The sequence below is a fragment of the Eptesicus fuscus genome, chromosome 18, assembly GCF_027574615.1.
Source record: "Eptesicus fuscus isolate TK198812 chromosome 18, DD_ASM_mEF_20220401, whole genome shotgun sequence".
NCBI classification, from domain to species: domain Eukaryota; kingdom Metazoa; phylum Chordata; class Mammalia; order Chiroptera; family Vespertilionidae; genus Eptesicus; species Eptesicus fuscus.
Genome location: NC_072490.1, coordinates 30,561,509 through 30,575,742, shown reverse-complemented (window position 1 = coordinate 30,575,742; position 14,234 = coordinate 30,561,509). Strand labels below are relative to the sequence as shown.

Sequence of the window (14,234 nt, the reverse complement as noted above, 5' to 3'; positions counted from 1 at the left end):
CAATACAAACAGCTCACCACCCCACACTTCAACGCGCCAGAGGGTGTCCACAGAGCAGAAGCATAAACAGGCTGCACCTGGAGCCTTCCAGCCCAGGACAGCCGGACCCTCACAGCTGCCTGCTCTGGAGCCCGGTCTCAGAGAGGATCGTGGGCACGTGCCTGGCCCTTTCGGCCCCAGCCCACCACCTGCCGACGGGGGCAATCCTAAAACCTTTCAGAAGGAGTCTCGTCAAATGATGAGCTAGCACGTCCCTGTCTGGGCTGCGTGAGCCCGGATGGCTGCTATTTCAGCAGAGCTTCAGGGTTTTCCAAGTCAGATCTCCTTATGGCTCCTGCTGCCAGGAAGGTCACTCAATTTTTGAGGCCACAAGTCTGAGCCTTGTCAGTCACCCTCTCCGGCAGGTCCAGGGGCAGAGATGGGTCCTGGAGCGCCAAGAACCATTCTAGCCCGGAGCTCTGTGATCAGGGCCATGATGAAGTGGCTCCTGTCCACCTCTCCAGACACGGCTTTGTCCCCGGCCAGCACAGACCGCGGTTCCAGCCACAGGCTAACGGGGCGTCCAGTGCCCAGGCTCCCGCCAGGCATCAACTCCGCTAGGAGGCCTTCGCGGACCTTCCACGCTGTCTGCTCCCAGAAACCCTCAGCTTCCCGGAGCCCAGGACCGACCACGCCGCCGCCGCCGAGCTGAGCTGTGGCTCATTTGCTCCCGGTCCTTCCCCGCGGGGCAGCCGCTGGCACCGTGCCCCACACACGGGGGCGCCCCCGCCAGGTCTGGTCAATGAATGACCTGTGACCAGAGCCCCACGCGCAATGAAGGGTTGTTTATGAAGAAGGTGTTTTTTGTTGTTGTTGTTATTCGGCTGAATTTGACAACCCCTCCCGCGGATCCCAGCGCTCGTTAACGCCATTTTAGAAGGGGAGAAAGCGCCCCCCCCAACCCCTCCACACCCCACCCCACCCCAGCCCCACTACCCACCACCCCGCGGGGTCTCGCCGGGGCAAACAAGGAACCCAAGTGCGGTCATCACAACAGAGGCTTTTGGGGCGGCCGGCAGGCCCTCCCCACGGGGGTCTCGGTCGCGGCCGATTTCACGATCGCACACCGTTATTCGGGAGCCTGGGGCGGGGGCCAAAAGCCACTCAGCGTCGGTCCCCGAGCGCATTCAGCTGGGAGCGCGCGGCCCGGCCGGGGGCGGCCACACCTCCAGCCCCGGAACAAAGCGCCTGCCCGGGCTGGGGGCCGCGCGGCCGGGCCCCGTCCCCTCTCCTCCCCTCACGGCCCCGCCTGCCCCGACCACTCACCGCACGCTCCAGCCCAGGCTCCGGCCTCAGGTCGCCTCCTCCATGCTCCGGCCGGACTGACGGCGGCTGGCCCGCCGGCCCGCCGGCGGCGCTGGCCCGTCCCCACCCCGGCGCCTCCTTAAAGCGACCGCGCCACCCGAGCGCGCCCCGAGCGCCCGCCGCGCGGCGCATTCCTTCTGTTGCAACAGCGCTGCTAAAAATAGAGCGCGGCGGGGCGCGGGGGGAGCCGGGCCCCCGGCTGCGACCCCGCGGTGCCCGCCTGCACCCCGGCGCCCCCCCGGACGCGCGGCCCGCCAAGTGCCAGCCTCCCGTGCGGACTCCCCCCAGACTCGGCGGGGCGCGCGAGCCTGACCACAGAACAGGCCGGCGCCGCCGCCTCCCCCGCGGCCCCGCGCACTTACCCGGGTCCGACCCGCGGCGCCGCGGGGCAGGCTTTAAGGTGGACGCAGAAGGGGAATTCGTCCGGCCCCTTTAAGGGCCCCTGCGCTCCGACCTTTAAATCTCCGCTCCGCCCGGCCAACTTCTGAGCCGCCCCAGTCCGAGGCGACCCGGGACCGCCACCCTCACCGCGTTCCCTTAGAACCCCGGGGCGTGTGTCTTTCTGGGTCCTGCCTCCAGGGTCGCTTTTCCCTCTGGGTGCACCCTTCCTGGGCTCAAAGTTCATCTGGACGCGGCTGGGACAGGCGACACTCACGCTCCGTTTCATTGTTTCAGTTCCGCTAACTCCTCCATTGGCGTCATTTTCCCTCTTTTAAAAATAAAGGTACCATCCGCATACCATAAAATTCCACCCTTGATTCATTTTTTTTTTCCTTGATTCGTTTTTAGCGGTTGGTAGTGTATTCCCAAAAGTTGTGCAACCCTCACCATGATCAATTTCCCGAACATTTTCATGCCCCGCCTCCCTCCCCAAGGAACTGTGCCCATTTGCAAGTCATTCCTCCTTTCTGCCTCCCCCCACTCCCTGGAAACCACTAACCTACGTTTTAAATGTGCCAGTTCAGGACATTTCGTATGTTGAATCATACAACATGCGGTCTTTTGTGACCAGCTTCTTACACTTTGCACAATGCTGTCAAGGTTTATCTACGTTGCAGCATGTAGGAGCCATTCCTTTTCATGACAGAATAGTATTCCATCGTGTGTGTGCGCCACATTTTGTTTATCCACTCATCCGCTGATGGACAGGTAGGTTGCTTGGGCTTTGGGGGTATTATGAATAAAGCTGCTATACACATTCCTGTACAAGTCTTTGTATGAACATGTTCTCACTTTGGATATATACTTAGAATTGTGGGTCATGTGCTGACTACGCTTAACATTTTGAGGAATCCTCCAACTGTTTCCCAGAGTGGCTGCACGGTTGGACATTCCCACCAACAATGTGCGAGAGTTTCGGGGTCTCCGCATCCTCACCAACACTTGTTCCTGCCTGTCCTTTTTTATTACAGACATCCTAGGGGAGGGGGGGCAAATGGTATCTCCGTGTCGTTTAGACTATCAGTGTCATTTTTGAGGGTATTCTTTTTGTGGGTGGACCTTGATGATGACTTGGGACCAACGTTACACACCCAGGGGACCCATCCCCTTATCATTTTGAGAGCTTTGCCCTCCACCCTGGGCCTGAAGGGACCTCACCTCCCGGAGTCCTTCGTGCCACACTGGGGCTCCCGATTTGATGCAGGTTTCCAGTGGCATTCCAGGAGCCATGCAGCCATTCGGATGAGAGCTACTGTGCCCCCTGTGTCCCCACTTCCACCTGCTGCTCTGAAGGCCCCATGGACCCCTAGACCCCATGGCAGGGGGAGTGGACTGGGGGCCATCAAGAGTTTGTTACCTTGGTAGGGCGTCGCAGAACTGGTGGAGGAGGGGGCTCCAGGGACATGCCCCAGAACCTGCCTCTGTCGTCCCCTTCCATTTACCACAGGCCTGGGCCGGGACTGGGGGGTGGGGGGGGGGGGGGGGGGCGGGGGTGGGTGGGGAAGGGGGGGAGGGCAGGCAGGGGTCTGTGGGTTTTGGTTGTCTGTCAGCCCCTCCTGGGCCCTGACTGGCACAGTGGCCAGACTGGTGCCGCCAGCTTGAGCTAAGACGTCTGCACGAGAGTGAGTAAAAGATTTGCCTTTATACCACATTCATACCCAAATCTTCAATAACTGTCTCTTTGGAAATGGAATTTAAACAGCTAGTAATCACGCACAGGTACCTGAGATTCTCTGATGGTGAGTTAAACCCTGCAGGCTGTGGCTGGGGTCTTACAACAGGGCACCTGTCCCATTTGGGCTGCCTCCTCTGCTCGTTGAACCCTAAAACACAACATGGCTCAGTTGCTGGCAAATAGAGGCTTCAGAGAACAGGGTCACTGAGCAGAAAAGTGAGGCCTGGTTTGAGAGTTCATTCACTCAGTAAACACTACCAGAGCACCTACTGTGTATCAGGTGCTGTGTAACACCTACTGTGTGTCAGGACCTACCTCCAAGCAAACTCAGAGTGCCACCGAGGCACAAGGGGTGTGGAAGGGAGAGGTACCAGGGGGGCCACAGGATCCCAGAAGACGAGTACCTAACCCAATGCAGGGAGGGGGTGAGTGCCCAGGGCAGGCTTTCTGTGAGAGGTGCTGATTGAACCAGGGACTGAAAGACACATAACCATCAGCCTGACTGCTGAGAGACAGAAAACCTTGTATGCTGAGGCATGAGTGAGCTGAAGTCTTTCCAAACATTCCAGCAGATCTGCATGGCTCAGCAGGTGTGTTTGGGGCATGGTAGAAGGCCAGGCTCCTGGCCAAAAACCCAGGCAGGACTCAGACCCAAGTTTCAGGTCCTGAGGCCCAAGGCCAGCCACAGGCCTGGAGCCAGCACCTGGAATGGGGTAAACATCAGAGCCGCTGGCCTGACCCAGAGTAGAACTTTCCTGCTCAAGGACATGAGCGAAGGTGCCTCATCCACTGTGATGTATCCTGGGCTCACCTCCCTGTTATGAGGCTTGCTGAGTGCCATGCCTGAGAGCAGACCCAAGCTGGTGCCTGGGGGATCCATGGGAAACCGGGAGGGACGGGGGACTTCAGGGCCAGGAGCCAGCCAGGTCATTGTGGCACAGTCTTCCTCCAGAACTCCCTGTCCCAGTGTGGCCCTGGGGGGTAAAGGCAGCTCTGAGCTCCTGAGCATTCATGGTGTGCCACACCCAGGCAGAGTGATGGGCCTGCACACCTCCCAGCAACTGGTGCAGAAGGTCTTAGCCACCCTGTTTTAACATATTTTTATTGATTTTAGAGAAGAAGGGAGAGGGAGAGAGAGAGATGGAAACATCAGTGATGAGAGAGAATCATTGATCTGCTGCCTGCTGCACATCCCCTACCGGGGATCAAGCCCACAACTGGGCATGTACCCTGACCAGGAATTGAACGGTGACCTCCTGGTTCATAGGTCACCGCTCAACCACTGAGCCATACCGGCTGGGCCCCACCCTGGTTTTAGACGTAAGCCCAAGCCCAAGCCCAGCCAGTAAAGGGAGCTACAGTCTACTATGTCCTGATGGGCAGGTCAGTGGTGTGTGTGTTTGGTGTTGAGAAAGCAGGGAGAAGGTGAAGAGGACGCTAGCACTCGCTCCATCACAGTCTCTCAGGCCTGTGGCTGAAATTAGATCTTTTGCTGACCCTGAAGCAAAAGTTCTGGGTTGTCAAAATACAAATTATGGGTTAGCAGAAGAGCTTCACCCCTCCCACATGTGTGTTCATGCCATCAGCTGACCTTTCTTCTGTGCCAAGCACAAGGCCTTTCTTCCCGGGGCTGCCCATGACATGGAGCCAAGATCTACATGGTCTTTTCTCAGGGTTTCCTTTTTATTTTCTCTTTTTAATGATTTCAGAGAGGAAGGGAGAGGGAGAGAGAGATAGAAACATCAATGATGAGAGAGAATCGTTGATTGGCTGCCTCCTGCACGCCCCCTACTGGGGATCAAGCCCACAACCCGGGCACATGCCCTGACTGGGAGTCGAACCGTGACCTCCTGGTTCATAGGTTGACGCTCAACCACTGAGCCACACCAGCGGGGCTCTCAGGGTGTCCATGGCCTTTACTAGTACAGGTTCAGTCATTTCTCATCGTTAGCTCTCTCTGTGACCCCCTTGACCTCCCCCTCACCTGCGGCATTCGAAGCTACGCCTAGTTTTCCTTCTCTGATGCTCATTGTCCTGATGCTTATGGCTCACCCCTCACATGGGCTCCCTCTTGCTTTCTGGAGCCAGTTTTCAATCAATCTACTTCTCACTCATGGCCAAACTTCTCCAAAAAGTTGTCCGTACTCAACGAATATATTTGTTTCTGATCATTTGTTTTTCTCCTCCATGTGTTTCTCCTCTGTTTAAACTAAAATCCAGTGACTTTTAAACATTTTGGGCTACAACTCATAGGAAAAAATAGGCTTACATCGCAAACCAAAACACACTCATTCTCACACAAGGGAAATAAAAATTTCATGAAACGATACTTATCTTGACTATGTGTGATGCACGCTGATCTTTTCTATTATTTTTCACTAAAAATTGCTAGCAAGACCTACTAAGTTGATTTCCTAGGTTGTGACCTACAGTCTGAAAAACATTGATTTGTATTTTGACAACCCAGAACTTCAAGGTAGTGACATTACAGCCGAAATTTGTTAAGAAAGAAAAGTCAAGCCCTAGCTGGTTTGGCTCAGTGGATAGAGCATCAGCCTGCGGACTGAAGGGTCCCGGGTTCAATTCCAGTCAAAGGCATGTACCTTGGTTGCGGGCACATCCCCAGTGGGGGGTGTGCGGGAGGCAGCTGATCAGTGTTTCTCTCTCATCGATGTTTCTAACTCTCTATTCATCTCCCTTCCTCTCTGTAAAAAATCAATAAAATATATATTTAAAAAAAGAAAAGAAAGGAAAGTCAACTCTAAGATTTTGAAATACATGCGATAGATGAAAGTTTAAAAAGAAAAGATTTTTTATTTGCAAAAGCCTAGGACACTTGCTCTTCTAGGCAGAACGTAGTAGGTTCTGGCAGGCCAGTGCTCCTACTGCAATGAAATGAGATGAGGTTCTCCAGCTGTTTCTCTCCCCTCCCCCACGACATTTGCCAGTTTGGGGTTCTGGCCCAGGATCAAGCTTTGCCCAGAAGGAAGCCCTCTAATGGAAGAAAGAGAAACCAGCAAAGCTTTTAGTGGCCAGATGGTACTAGAATGGCAAATTAGAACACAGGTGGCCTTAAACATACAACCAATTTTCTCCACACGGCACTTGCTGAGTTCTGGACCTGAGAATGCTTCTAATAAGCAGAATGAAATCTTCCATAGTCCCATCGCGCTTAAAACACAAAGGCTCCCCAAGAAGAAAGGGTCGCCTCAAATACAAGGCCAGCTCCTCCCTTGTGCTATTTGCCAGATTTTTTCATCTCCAGGGGGACAGAGCCCGGAAAGCCGGACTGGGACCCTCTGAAGGGCAGAGCTGAAGCTCCACAGTCTTTCATGGATGAAGATACAGAGTTACCTGAAGGTTCTCAATCAAAATGCACATGGGAGCCATAGGGGTAAACCAGGGATAGATTGTCTCGCAACAATTAAAATTCAGCCTCAACCCAGCTCAATTCTTCACTGGGTTGGGATGATCATCCCTCACTCCTGTCTTAACAGAAGAAAGAAGGAACACTTTGGTTGGCAAATTACATCATCTGAAGTCTCCATGCCTCCTATATGCAATGTCTGCATATAATAAAAAATAACTAGGCAGATGAAAATAAAATTGATAAGCAAGAGAAAAAATAGACAATAGAAGCAGATATACAGATCATTCAGATGTCGGAGTTAGTAGACAAGGCTTTAAAACAACTGCTGGTAGAGGAACTAGAGCTCTCATGCATTGCTGGTAGAAGTGTAGGCTGGTGTATCCACAGTGATTTAGACAAGGAATTTTTAATGTACAGAATTAATACGTATAAGAGGGGACTACCTATTAAGGGGAAAAGATAATGTTTAAAAAATATAGTTAAAGCCGATATAGAGAGCCTATGGCAGAGCACCCAAGGAAGGAATAAACCTGTAAGAGGTCCTGACCCTCACCTTCTCCCACCAGGCTTAGATCCATACCTTGTTGGGGCCGGTGCAACCATGGCTCACTGGATGCAGAAGTCCACTGAAGTTCCATGCAGATGGAATTCACTGGAAAGCATTCCTCCTGGGTGCTGAGGGAAGCCTTCCGTGGAAAGGCGCCACACTGTGGAAGTGGCTGGAAAACTTCCCACAGGAGCGATGCATTGGAAAATCGACCTCTGGGGTACTGGAGGAAGCTGCCCATAAAGATGAGCTGTGTGTCTCCCTGTGGCTGCAGGCGCAGGAACCAGGCGCTGCAGGAACCCACCAAGTGAGCACACCAGAGCCAGGAAGAGAAGCCTTTCTCCTGCAGTGGCTGTCAGTGTCTCTAAGACGAAGCTTAACATTATGCCAGATGACAGAGGGGAAATATTTGCAGGGTCCAGCTCCATTAACACAGAGCAGGTACTTGAGGCTGGATTTGGAGCTGAGAGGCATTACATTGATAACTGGCACAACTGGCTTTGAAAAACTGTTCAGTAGAATCTACTAAAGCTAAATGTACACCTACCTTCTGATTCAACATTTCTACTTCTAGGTATATACCTAAGAGAAATTAGTAAATATGTTCACCAATAAACATTTATAAGAGTATTTATAGCTGCTTTAGTCACAATAGCCAACAACCGGAGACAACCTAAATGTTTATTAACTGAAGCATGACTAAATAAATTTTGGGTTACTTATATAATGAAATACTATACTGCAATAAAATAACAATGAAGTACTGATACATAAATAACACAAATGAATCGCACGGACATTATATTAAGTGAAAGGCACCAGGTGAAAAAGACAACATTTATGAAGTCCAGTAAAAAGTAAAATTAGCCCTGGCTGGTTTTGCTCAGTGGTTAGAGTGTCGGCCACAGACAGAAGGGTCTCAGGTTAGATTCCCAATCAAGGGCCCATACTTCGGTTGCAGGCTTGATCCTTGTCTTCCTGATCAGGGTGCATGCAGGAGTCAACCAGTCGATGTGTCTCTGTCACATTAATGTGTTTTCTCTCTCTCTCTCTCTAAAAAAAAAAGAGGAAAAAATATCCCCGGGTGTAGATTAACAAAAAAAAAAAAAAAAGGAAAATTAACTGATGATGATAGAAGTCAGGATAGTGACCATCTCTTGTTGGGGGTGGGGGGTGGGGAGAGGGGGTAGGGGATGAAAACCAAGTTGAAAAGAATTGCTTGGAAATATTATGTATCTTGATCTAGGTGGTGGTTACATGGATATATGCAAATGTGAAAATTCATCAAGCCATGCTTTAATGATGAGCACACTTATCTGTGTTATACTGTATGTGATATACTTAAAAACTCAAATTATCCCATCTACATTAATATGTTGAATAAAATAAAAGATAGATAAAATAGATGAAAGAAGAGAAAATGTCACCAAATAAGTGGAATCTACAAATAAAATAAAATGAGCATTCTAGAATGTGAAAAGTATAATAACTAAAATCAGGGAATCACTGGATAAGTGTAATAGCAGAATGAACACAGCTGAGCACAGGATCAATGTACTAGAAAACTGACTGAGAATATATTGAAACTAAAGCACAGAAAAATGATCAATAGATAAAGAGATAATAGCATAATAGACATGTGGATATATTCAAATGTTTAACATTCATATCACATCACTGCAGTCCCAGAAGGAGAGGAGAGAGTGGGACAGAAACAGTATTCTAAGAGAAAATGGCAGAAAATTTCCAAAACTGGTGAAAGACATAAATTCAAAGAACTTGGTGAATTAAAAAAAAAATAAACACACAAAAAAAACTACATGTAGGCACATCATATTACATTGCGGAAAATGGGGTTAAAAATAATTTTTAAGGATCGGACATCTTTCTTCATTGAAAAAAAAAATGCTTTAATGAATGTTTTCTGGAGCCAATAAGAAGCAGAGCCTGGCCCACAGCCATTCCCTGCCACATGAGCAATGTGACCTGGCCTCTCCACGGGGACTCCCTCAATGACACTCTGCAGCCAACATCCAGAGCACATCTTCTCGATAAGATCCCAGCCCCAGCTTGCAAAACAGCGGGAGAGTGATTGCCATTTGCAGCTACATGTTTTCACAAGTCTTAGTGTTTGAAATATTGTAGTAACAAAATCAGAGGAAGAAAAATTGCCTGGATTTTGGGCCTCAGATGCAGAGCTTGCTCATTTCAATGTGGCGCAATATTCTGAAATCCAATACCATCACCCTATTGACAGACAAGGTAGGAAACAGTTTTTAAATCCCCGATGGCTTCCATTTTAAAATACTATGTTTACATGAAAACAAATACGGGTATGGCATGTAGTATTCCAAAATGCACATACATCTTTGAGATAAATATTAGCCACGTTAGGGGATTCAGGAAGCCATTTAGCATTACGCCGTCAGTCCGTGGGGCGGCCATTCGAGAAGCTTCAGGGACACCCTGGTAGAGCAGAGCCTTTGGTGGTAAGGTCTTCGGGAGGTGACTGGGATCCAGGTCCATCTCAAAAGCTTCTTTTGTTGGGCCAAATAGATGGGCAAGGAGTTGTGTTCTAAATGGGAAGTTAGAAGGGAAGTAGGGCCTGCTCTCCAATCTCCCAGAGGAGCCTAAACTATCAAGGGACAAAACCCATTGCCTCTCCAGAGGTATCAGGAGCTGTGAAGGTCTGAGATGCCATCCCACTCGCAAGCTTCGAGTTATCTTCCCATAGCCTGACGGATACTGGCAGAGGGCGCGGAACTCCTGGGCTGGAGATGAAGAATAGGTTATTACTCACAGCAGTGGTAGTAGCCAGGGTATTAACACTTTTAAAATTAAGTGTATTGGGGTGACATTGGGTAATGGAATCGTATAGGTTTCAAGCGTACATTTGTATGGTACAAGATTTACATGTTACACTGTGTGCTCACCACCCAAAATCACACCAGCTTCCATCACTATATATTGGACCCCTCCAGCCCCCACCACCCCCCCCCACGCCCTCCCCTCTGGTAACCACCACACCGTTGTCCCCGTCCATGAGTTTCAGCTGGTAGTAGCATTTTTGCACAGGTTTCTTGAACCTCAATTCCCATAGAACAATGCAAAGAGGGCCAGGTACATGCCATGGATTGTGTCACAGAAGAACCCTGAGCTCCGGGAAACCAAAGCTTTTAGACCGAGACTGAGTGTGCTTCCTGCCGAGGGAGATACCATCTCTATCTCCAAGGTGATGAGCAAGCCTGCACTTTGCTCTAGAAGATACTACCTCTATCTTTCGAGGCTGGTCACTCCATAAACGTTCCTGAAAGGATAGTTGGGCATAAAGGCAGTTAGTGCCTCTGCTCACAAATGTGCAGAAACACGAGAGCCCGATGGAGAAATGCCTGCCAACAGGAGGACCTGTGGGCAGATTACTCTACGACGCGCAGAACGTCTCCAGGGCCACCTGCCCACGTCACAGCTGCTATGAACATGTATGTCACAGGTTAAGGGATGTCCATGTGCCTGGCTTTCTCCGGTACTTCCCTCCCGGGAGATATCCCAGGGACAGAATGCCTGCCCATAAATCCCCACAGATGTCACATTCCTTACCTGGATGGTGTGGGTGTGGGTGTCTGACATAAAACTGCTGGGACTGGAAAATCAACTAGAGCTGGAAACAGGCAGAAGCACACGTTGGCAGGACCCAGGGTCCCTGGGGGTGAGGCCCCCTCAGGGTCAGAGTCTCCAGTCCCCGGGGTGTCAGCCGCTCAGCACTGGCAAGCAGGACACTGCGGACAGGACACCCACAGGGGTTCTCACCTGGCCCGCTGCTCCTGCAAGTCACCTGAGCCCTCCGCCACCACCCTGCTGGCTCCCAGGCGGACTCTGCTCTCTTCCTGCACTCAGGCCTGCTGGCAGACCCAGGGCAGAGGCCACCCTGCCTTCGCGCTAGGGCCAAAGGGCAGGCCCGAGGCTCCTCTGCCCCCTCGGTCCTGGGGAGGACTGCCTGGTGCCGGTGCTGGTTACACCTCCTGCTTTGAAAAACCAACCTCGGCCTATCTATCTGCAGTGAGGGGCTGGCCCAGCTCACCCTTCTAGAACCATCCCACCCAAGCCTGACTGGCAAAACCAGGCTAAGATCCTGGGGTCCCGGAACCCACCAGAACTCGGCAGTGAGAGACACTTGGTCCGTCCCCCACTTAGATAATGCCCGGATGCCTAGAGCCCATCCCAGCGCGCACGATGATGGCACGTGGCTCCAAGACATCCAGTGTCTTGCAAGAAACCTCAGTGGCTGCCCCCCGCCCCCAGGGCACAGGGTCCAGTGCTCAGAGTGGGAACCCACGCTCCAGGGCTCTGGGTGGAGCATGAAGAGGCAGCTGGGGAAGCAAGGGAGACAGGAGGGCGGTGTGGGAGCTCCCTCCCGCACCATGAGGTGAGCGAGAGAGTATATGTAAGAGACAATAAAAAAAGCACATTAGGAGGGGGAGATGAAAGCATTCTTGGTACATTCTTCCTAAAAACAAAGCACAAAAGTAAAATAAAGACTACGAAGAGCCCTGACGGGTTTGGCTCAGTGGATAGGGCATCGGCCTGTGGACTCAAGGGTCCCGGGTTCGATTCCGGTCAAGGGCATGTACCTTGGTTGCGGGCACATACCCAGTAGGGAGTGTGCAAGAGGCAGCTGATCGATGTTTCTAACTCTCTATCCCTCTCCCTTCCTCTCTGTAAAAAAATCAATAAAATATAGATTAAAAAAAAAAAAAGACTACGAAGAGCAAAAAGAAAAAGTTCCTGGGTTGCAGAAGGGTTTCCCTTGAGTAAATCACCCCCTTGTGGCAATGAATGTGACTTCCAGGAGGAAGAAAGAGGTTTTGTTTTTCCCATCTTTTAGACTCTGAAACGCTGTAGTAACCCTTAAAGTTAGAACTTTTTGCATTAAACAAAGCAAAACTAACAAAAAAAGGACTCCCCTTAGGGTAGGTGTAATTAAAGCAGATGTCTTTGTTTTTTAAAAATATATATATTTTTATTGATTTCAGAGAGAAAGGGAGAGGGAGGGAGGGATAGAAACATCAACGGTGAGAGAGAATCATTGATCGGCTGCCTCCTGCACACTCCACACTGGGGATTGAGCCCGCAACCTGGGCATGTACACTTGACTGGAATCGAACCCGGGACCTTTCAGTCCGCAGGCCTATGCTGTATCCACTGAGCCAAACCGGCTAGGGCAAGACTTTTGGGCAAAGCTATCCAATTACTGGCCCATATCATAAAATATGTAAAAGATGAAAATTTCATTAAATCAAGATATAAAAAGCTGGGGTGACCTAAGGTGATCCATTTGGGGAACGTTGAAGAGGTTCTGTATTGTCTAAACTGTACACTTTTGAAAGCAAAAAGGATTACTATTAATAATCGCACAGGACAGCAGGTGTGAAATTGGGGTCTCAGGCAAATTAGGGACACGTGGCTTCCCTAAATTTGTTTCTGTGGTTTAGTCTGGCAAAGACGTGGCTACATTTTATAGTAGAGGTCATGTGGCAAGAAATCTAACCCTTTCAAAAAGAATAAAAAGTTTCCAACGTTCAGTGTGCTGGCAGGAACTTAGTTTCTGGTTTGAATTTTATAAACCATTCAAGAGCTTGAGTAACCACCGTCTTGTGGCAACAAACGCCACATGCACCTAGCAGACCCATTTGCCATGCTGCGTCCCACAGAGATCTCTGTGTGGATGTGCCCCAGGTTGATTACTCATTGAAGGACATCTTGGTTCCTTCCAATTTTTGGCGATTACGAATAGAGCTTCTATGAACATTTACACGGAGATTTTTGTGTGCACGTAAGTTTCCAAATCATCTGGGTTAAGATGCAGGAGCATGACTGCTGGATCATATGGTAAGACCATGTTTTGCTTTGTAAGAAACTGCCAAACTGTCTTCCAAAGTGGCTGTATCATTTTACATTCCCACCAGCAATGAATGAGTGCCTGCTGCTCTGTATCTTTAAAAAAAATTTTATTTATTGACTTGAGAGAGAGAGAGAGAGAGAGAGAGATTGATTTGTTGCTCCACCCATTGATGCACTTATTGGTTGACTCTTGTATGTGCCCTGACCGGGGATGGAACCCGCAACCTTGGCAGGTCAGGACAATGCTCTAACCCACTGAGCTACCTGGCCAGGGCTGCTCTGTGCCTTTACCAGCAGTTAACATTGTCAGTTTGAGATAGCAGACATTCGAATAGGTGTGTAACAGTATCTTATTACCTAATTCCCTAATGACAAATGAGGTTGAGCATCTTTTTCATTTGTTTACTTTATATCTGTATATCTTCTTTGGTGAAGTATGTGTTCAGATCTTTTGACCATTTTTTAAATTGGGTTGTTTGTTTTCTTACTGTTGAGTTTTGTATATTTTGGATAGAAGTCCTTTATCAGATATGTGCTTTACAAATATTTGCTCCCAGGCTGTGGCTTGTCTTTTCATTCTCTTAAGTCTTTTGCAGATCATGAGTTTTTAATTTTAATAAAATCCAACTTACAGTGTTTTTTTTTTCTTTCATGGATCATGCTTTTGGTGTTGTCTCTAAAAAGGCATTGCCAAATTCAAGGACCACCTAGATTTTCTCCTATGTTTTTTTCCTAGAACTTTTATACTTTGGCATTTTACACTTATGTCTATGATCCATTTTTAGTTAATTGTTTTGTGAAAAGTGTAAGGTCTGCATCCAGATTCATTTTTCTTTTGAAAATGGATGTCTAACTATTCCAGCACCATTTAAAAAAATAGGTTTTGTATTGATTTCAGAGATAGGAAGGGAGAGGAGAGAGAAACATCAATGATGAGAATCATAGATTGGCTGCCTCCT

The 14,234-nt window shown here is 49.5% G+C and overlaps 1 protein-coding gene across 1 annotated transcript in view; it reads right to left on the bottom strand.

Moving 5' to 3' along the window:
- MRAS (muscle RAS oncogene homolog) overlaps window positions 1–1,429 on the bottom strand; it is a 39,656-nt gene extending 38,227 nt beyond the window's left edge. Inside the window, exon 1 of the mRNA XM_028128451.2 lies at window positions 1,306–1,429. The gene's annotated coding sequence lies outside the window, so the exon portion shown is untranslated. The remainder of the gene's footprint in view (window positions 1–1,305) is intronic.
- Window positions 1,430–14,234: the final 12,805 nt, after the last annotated feature.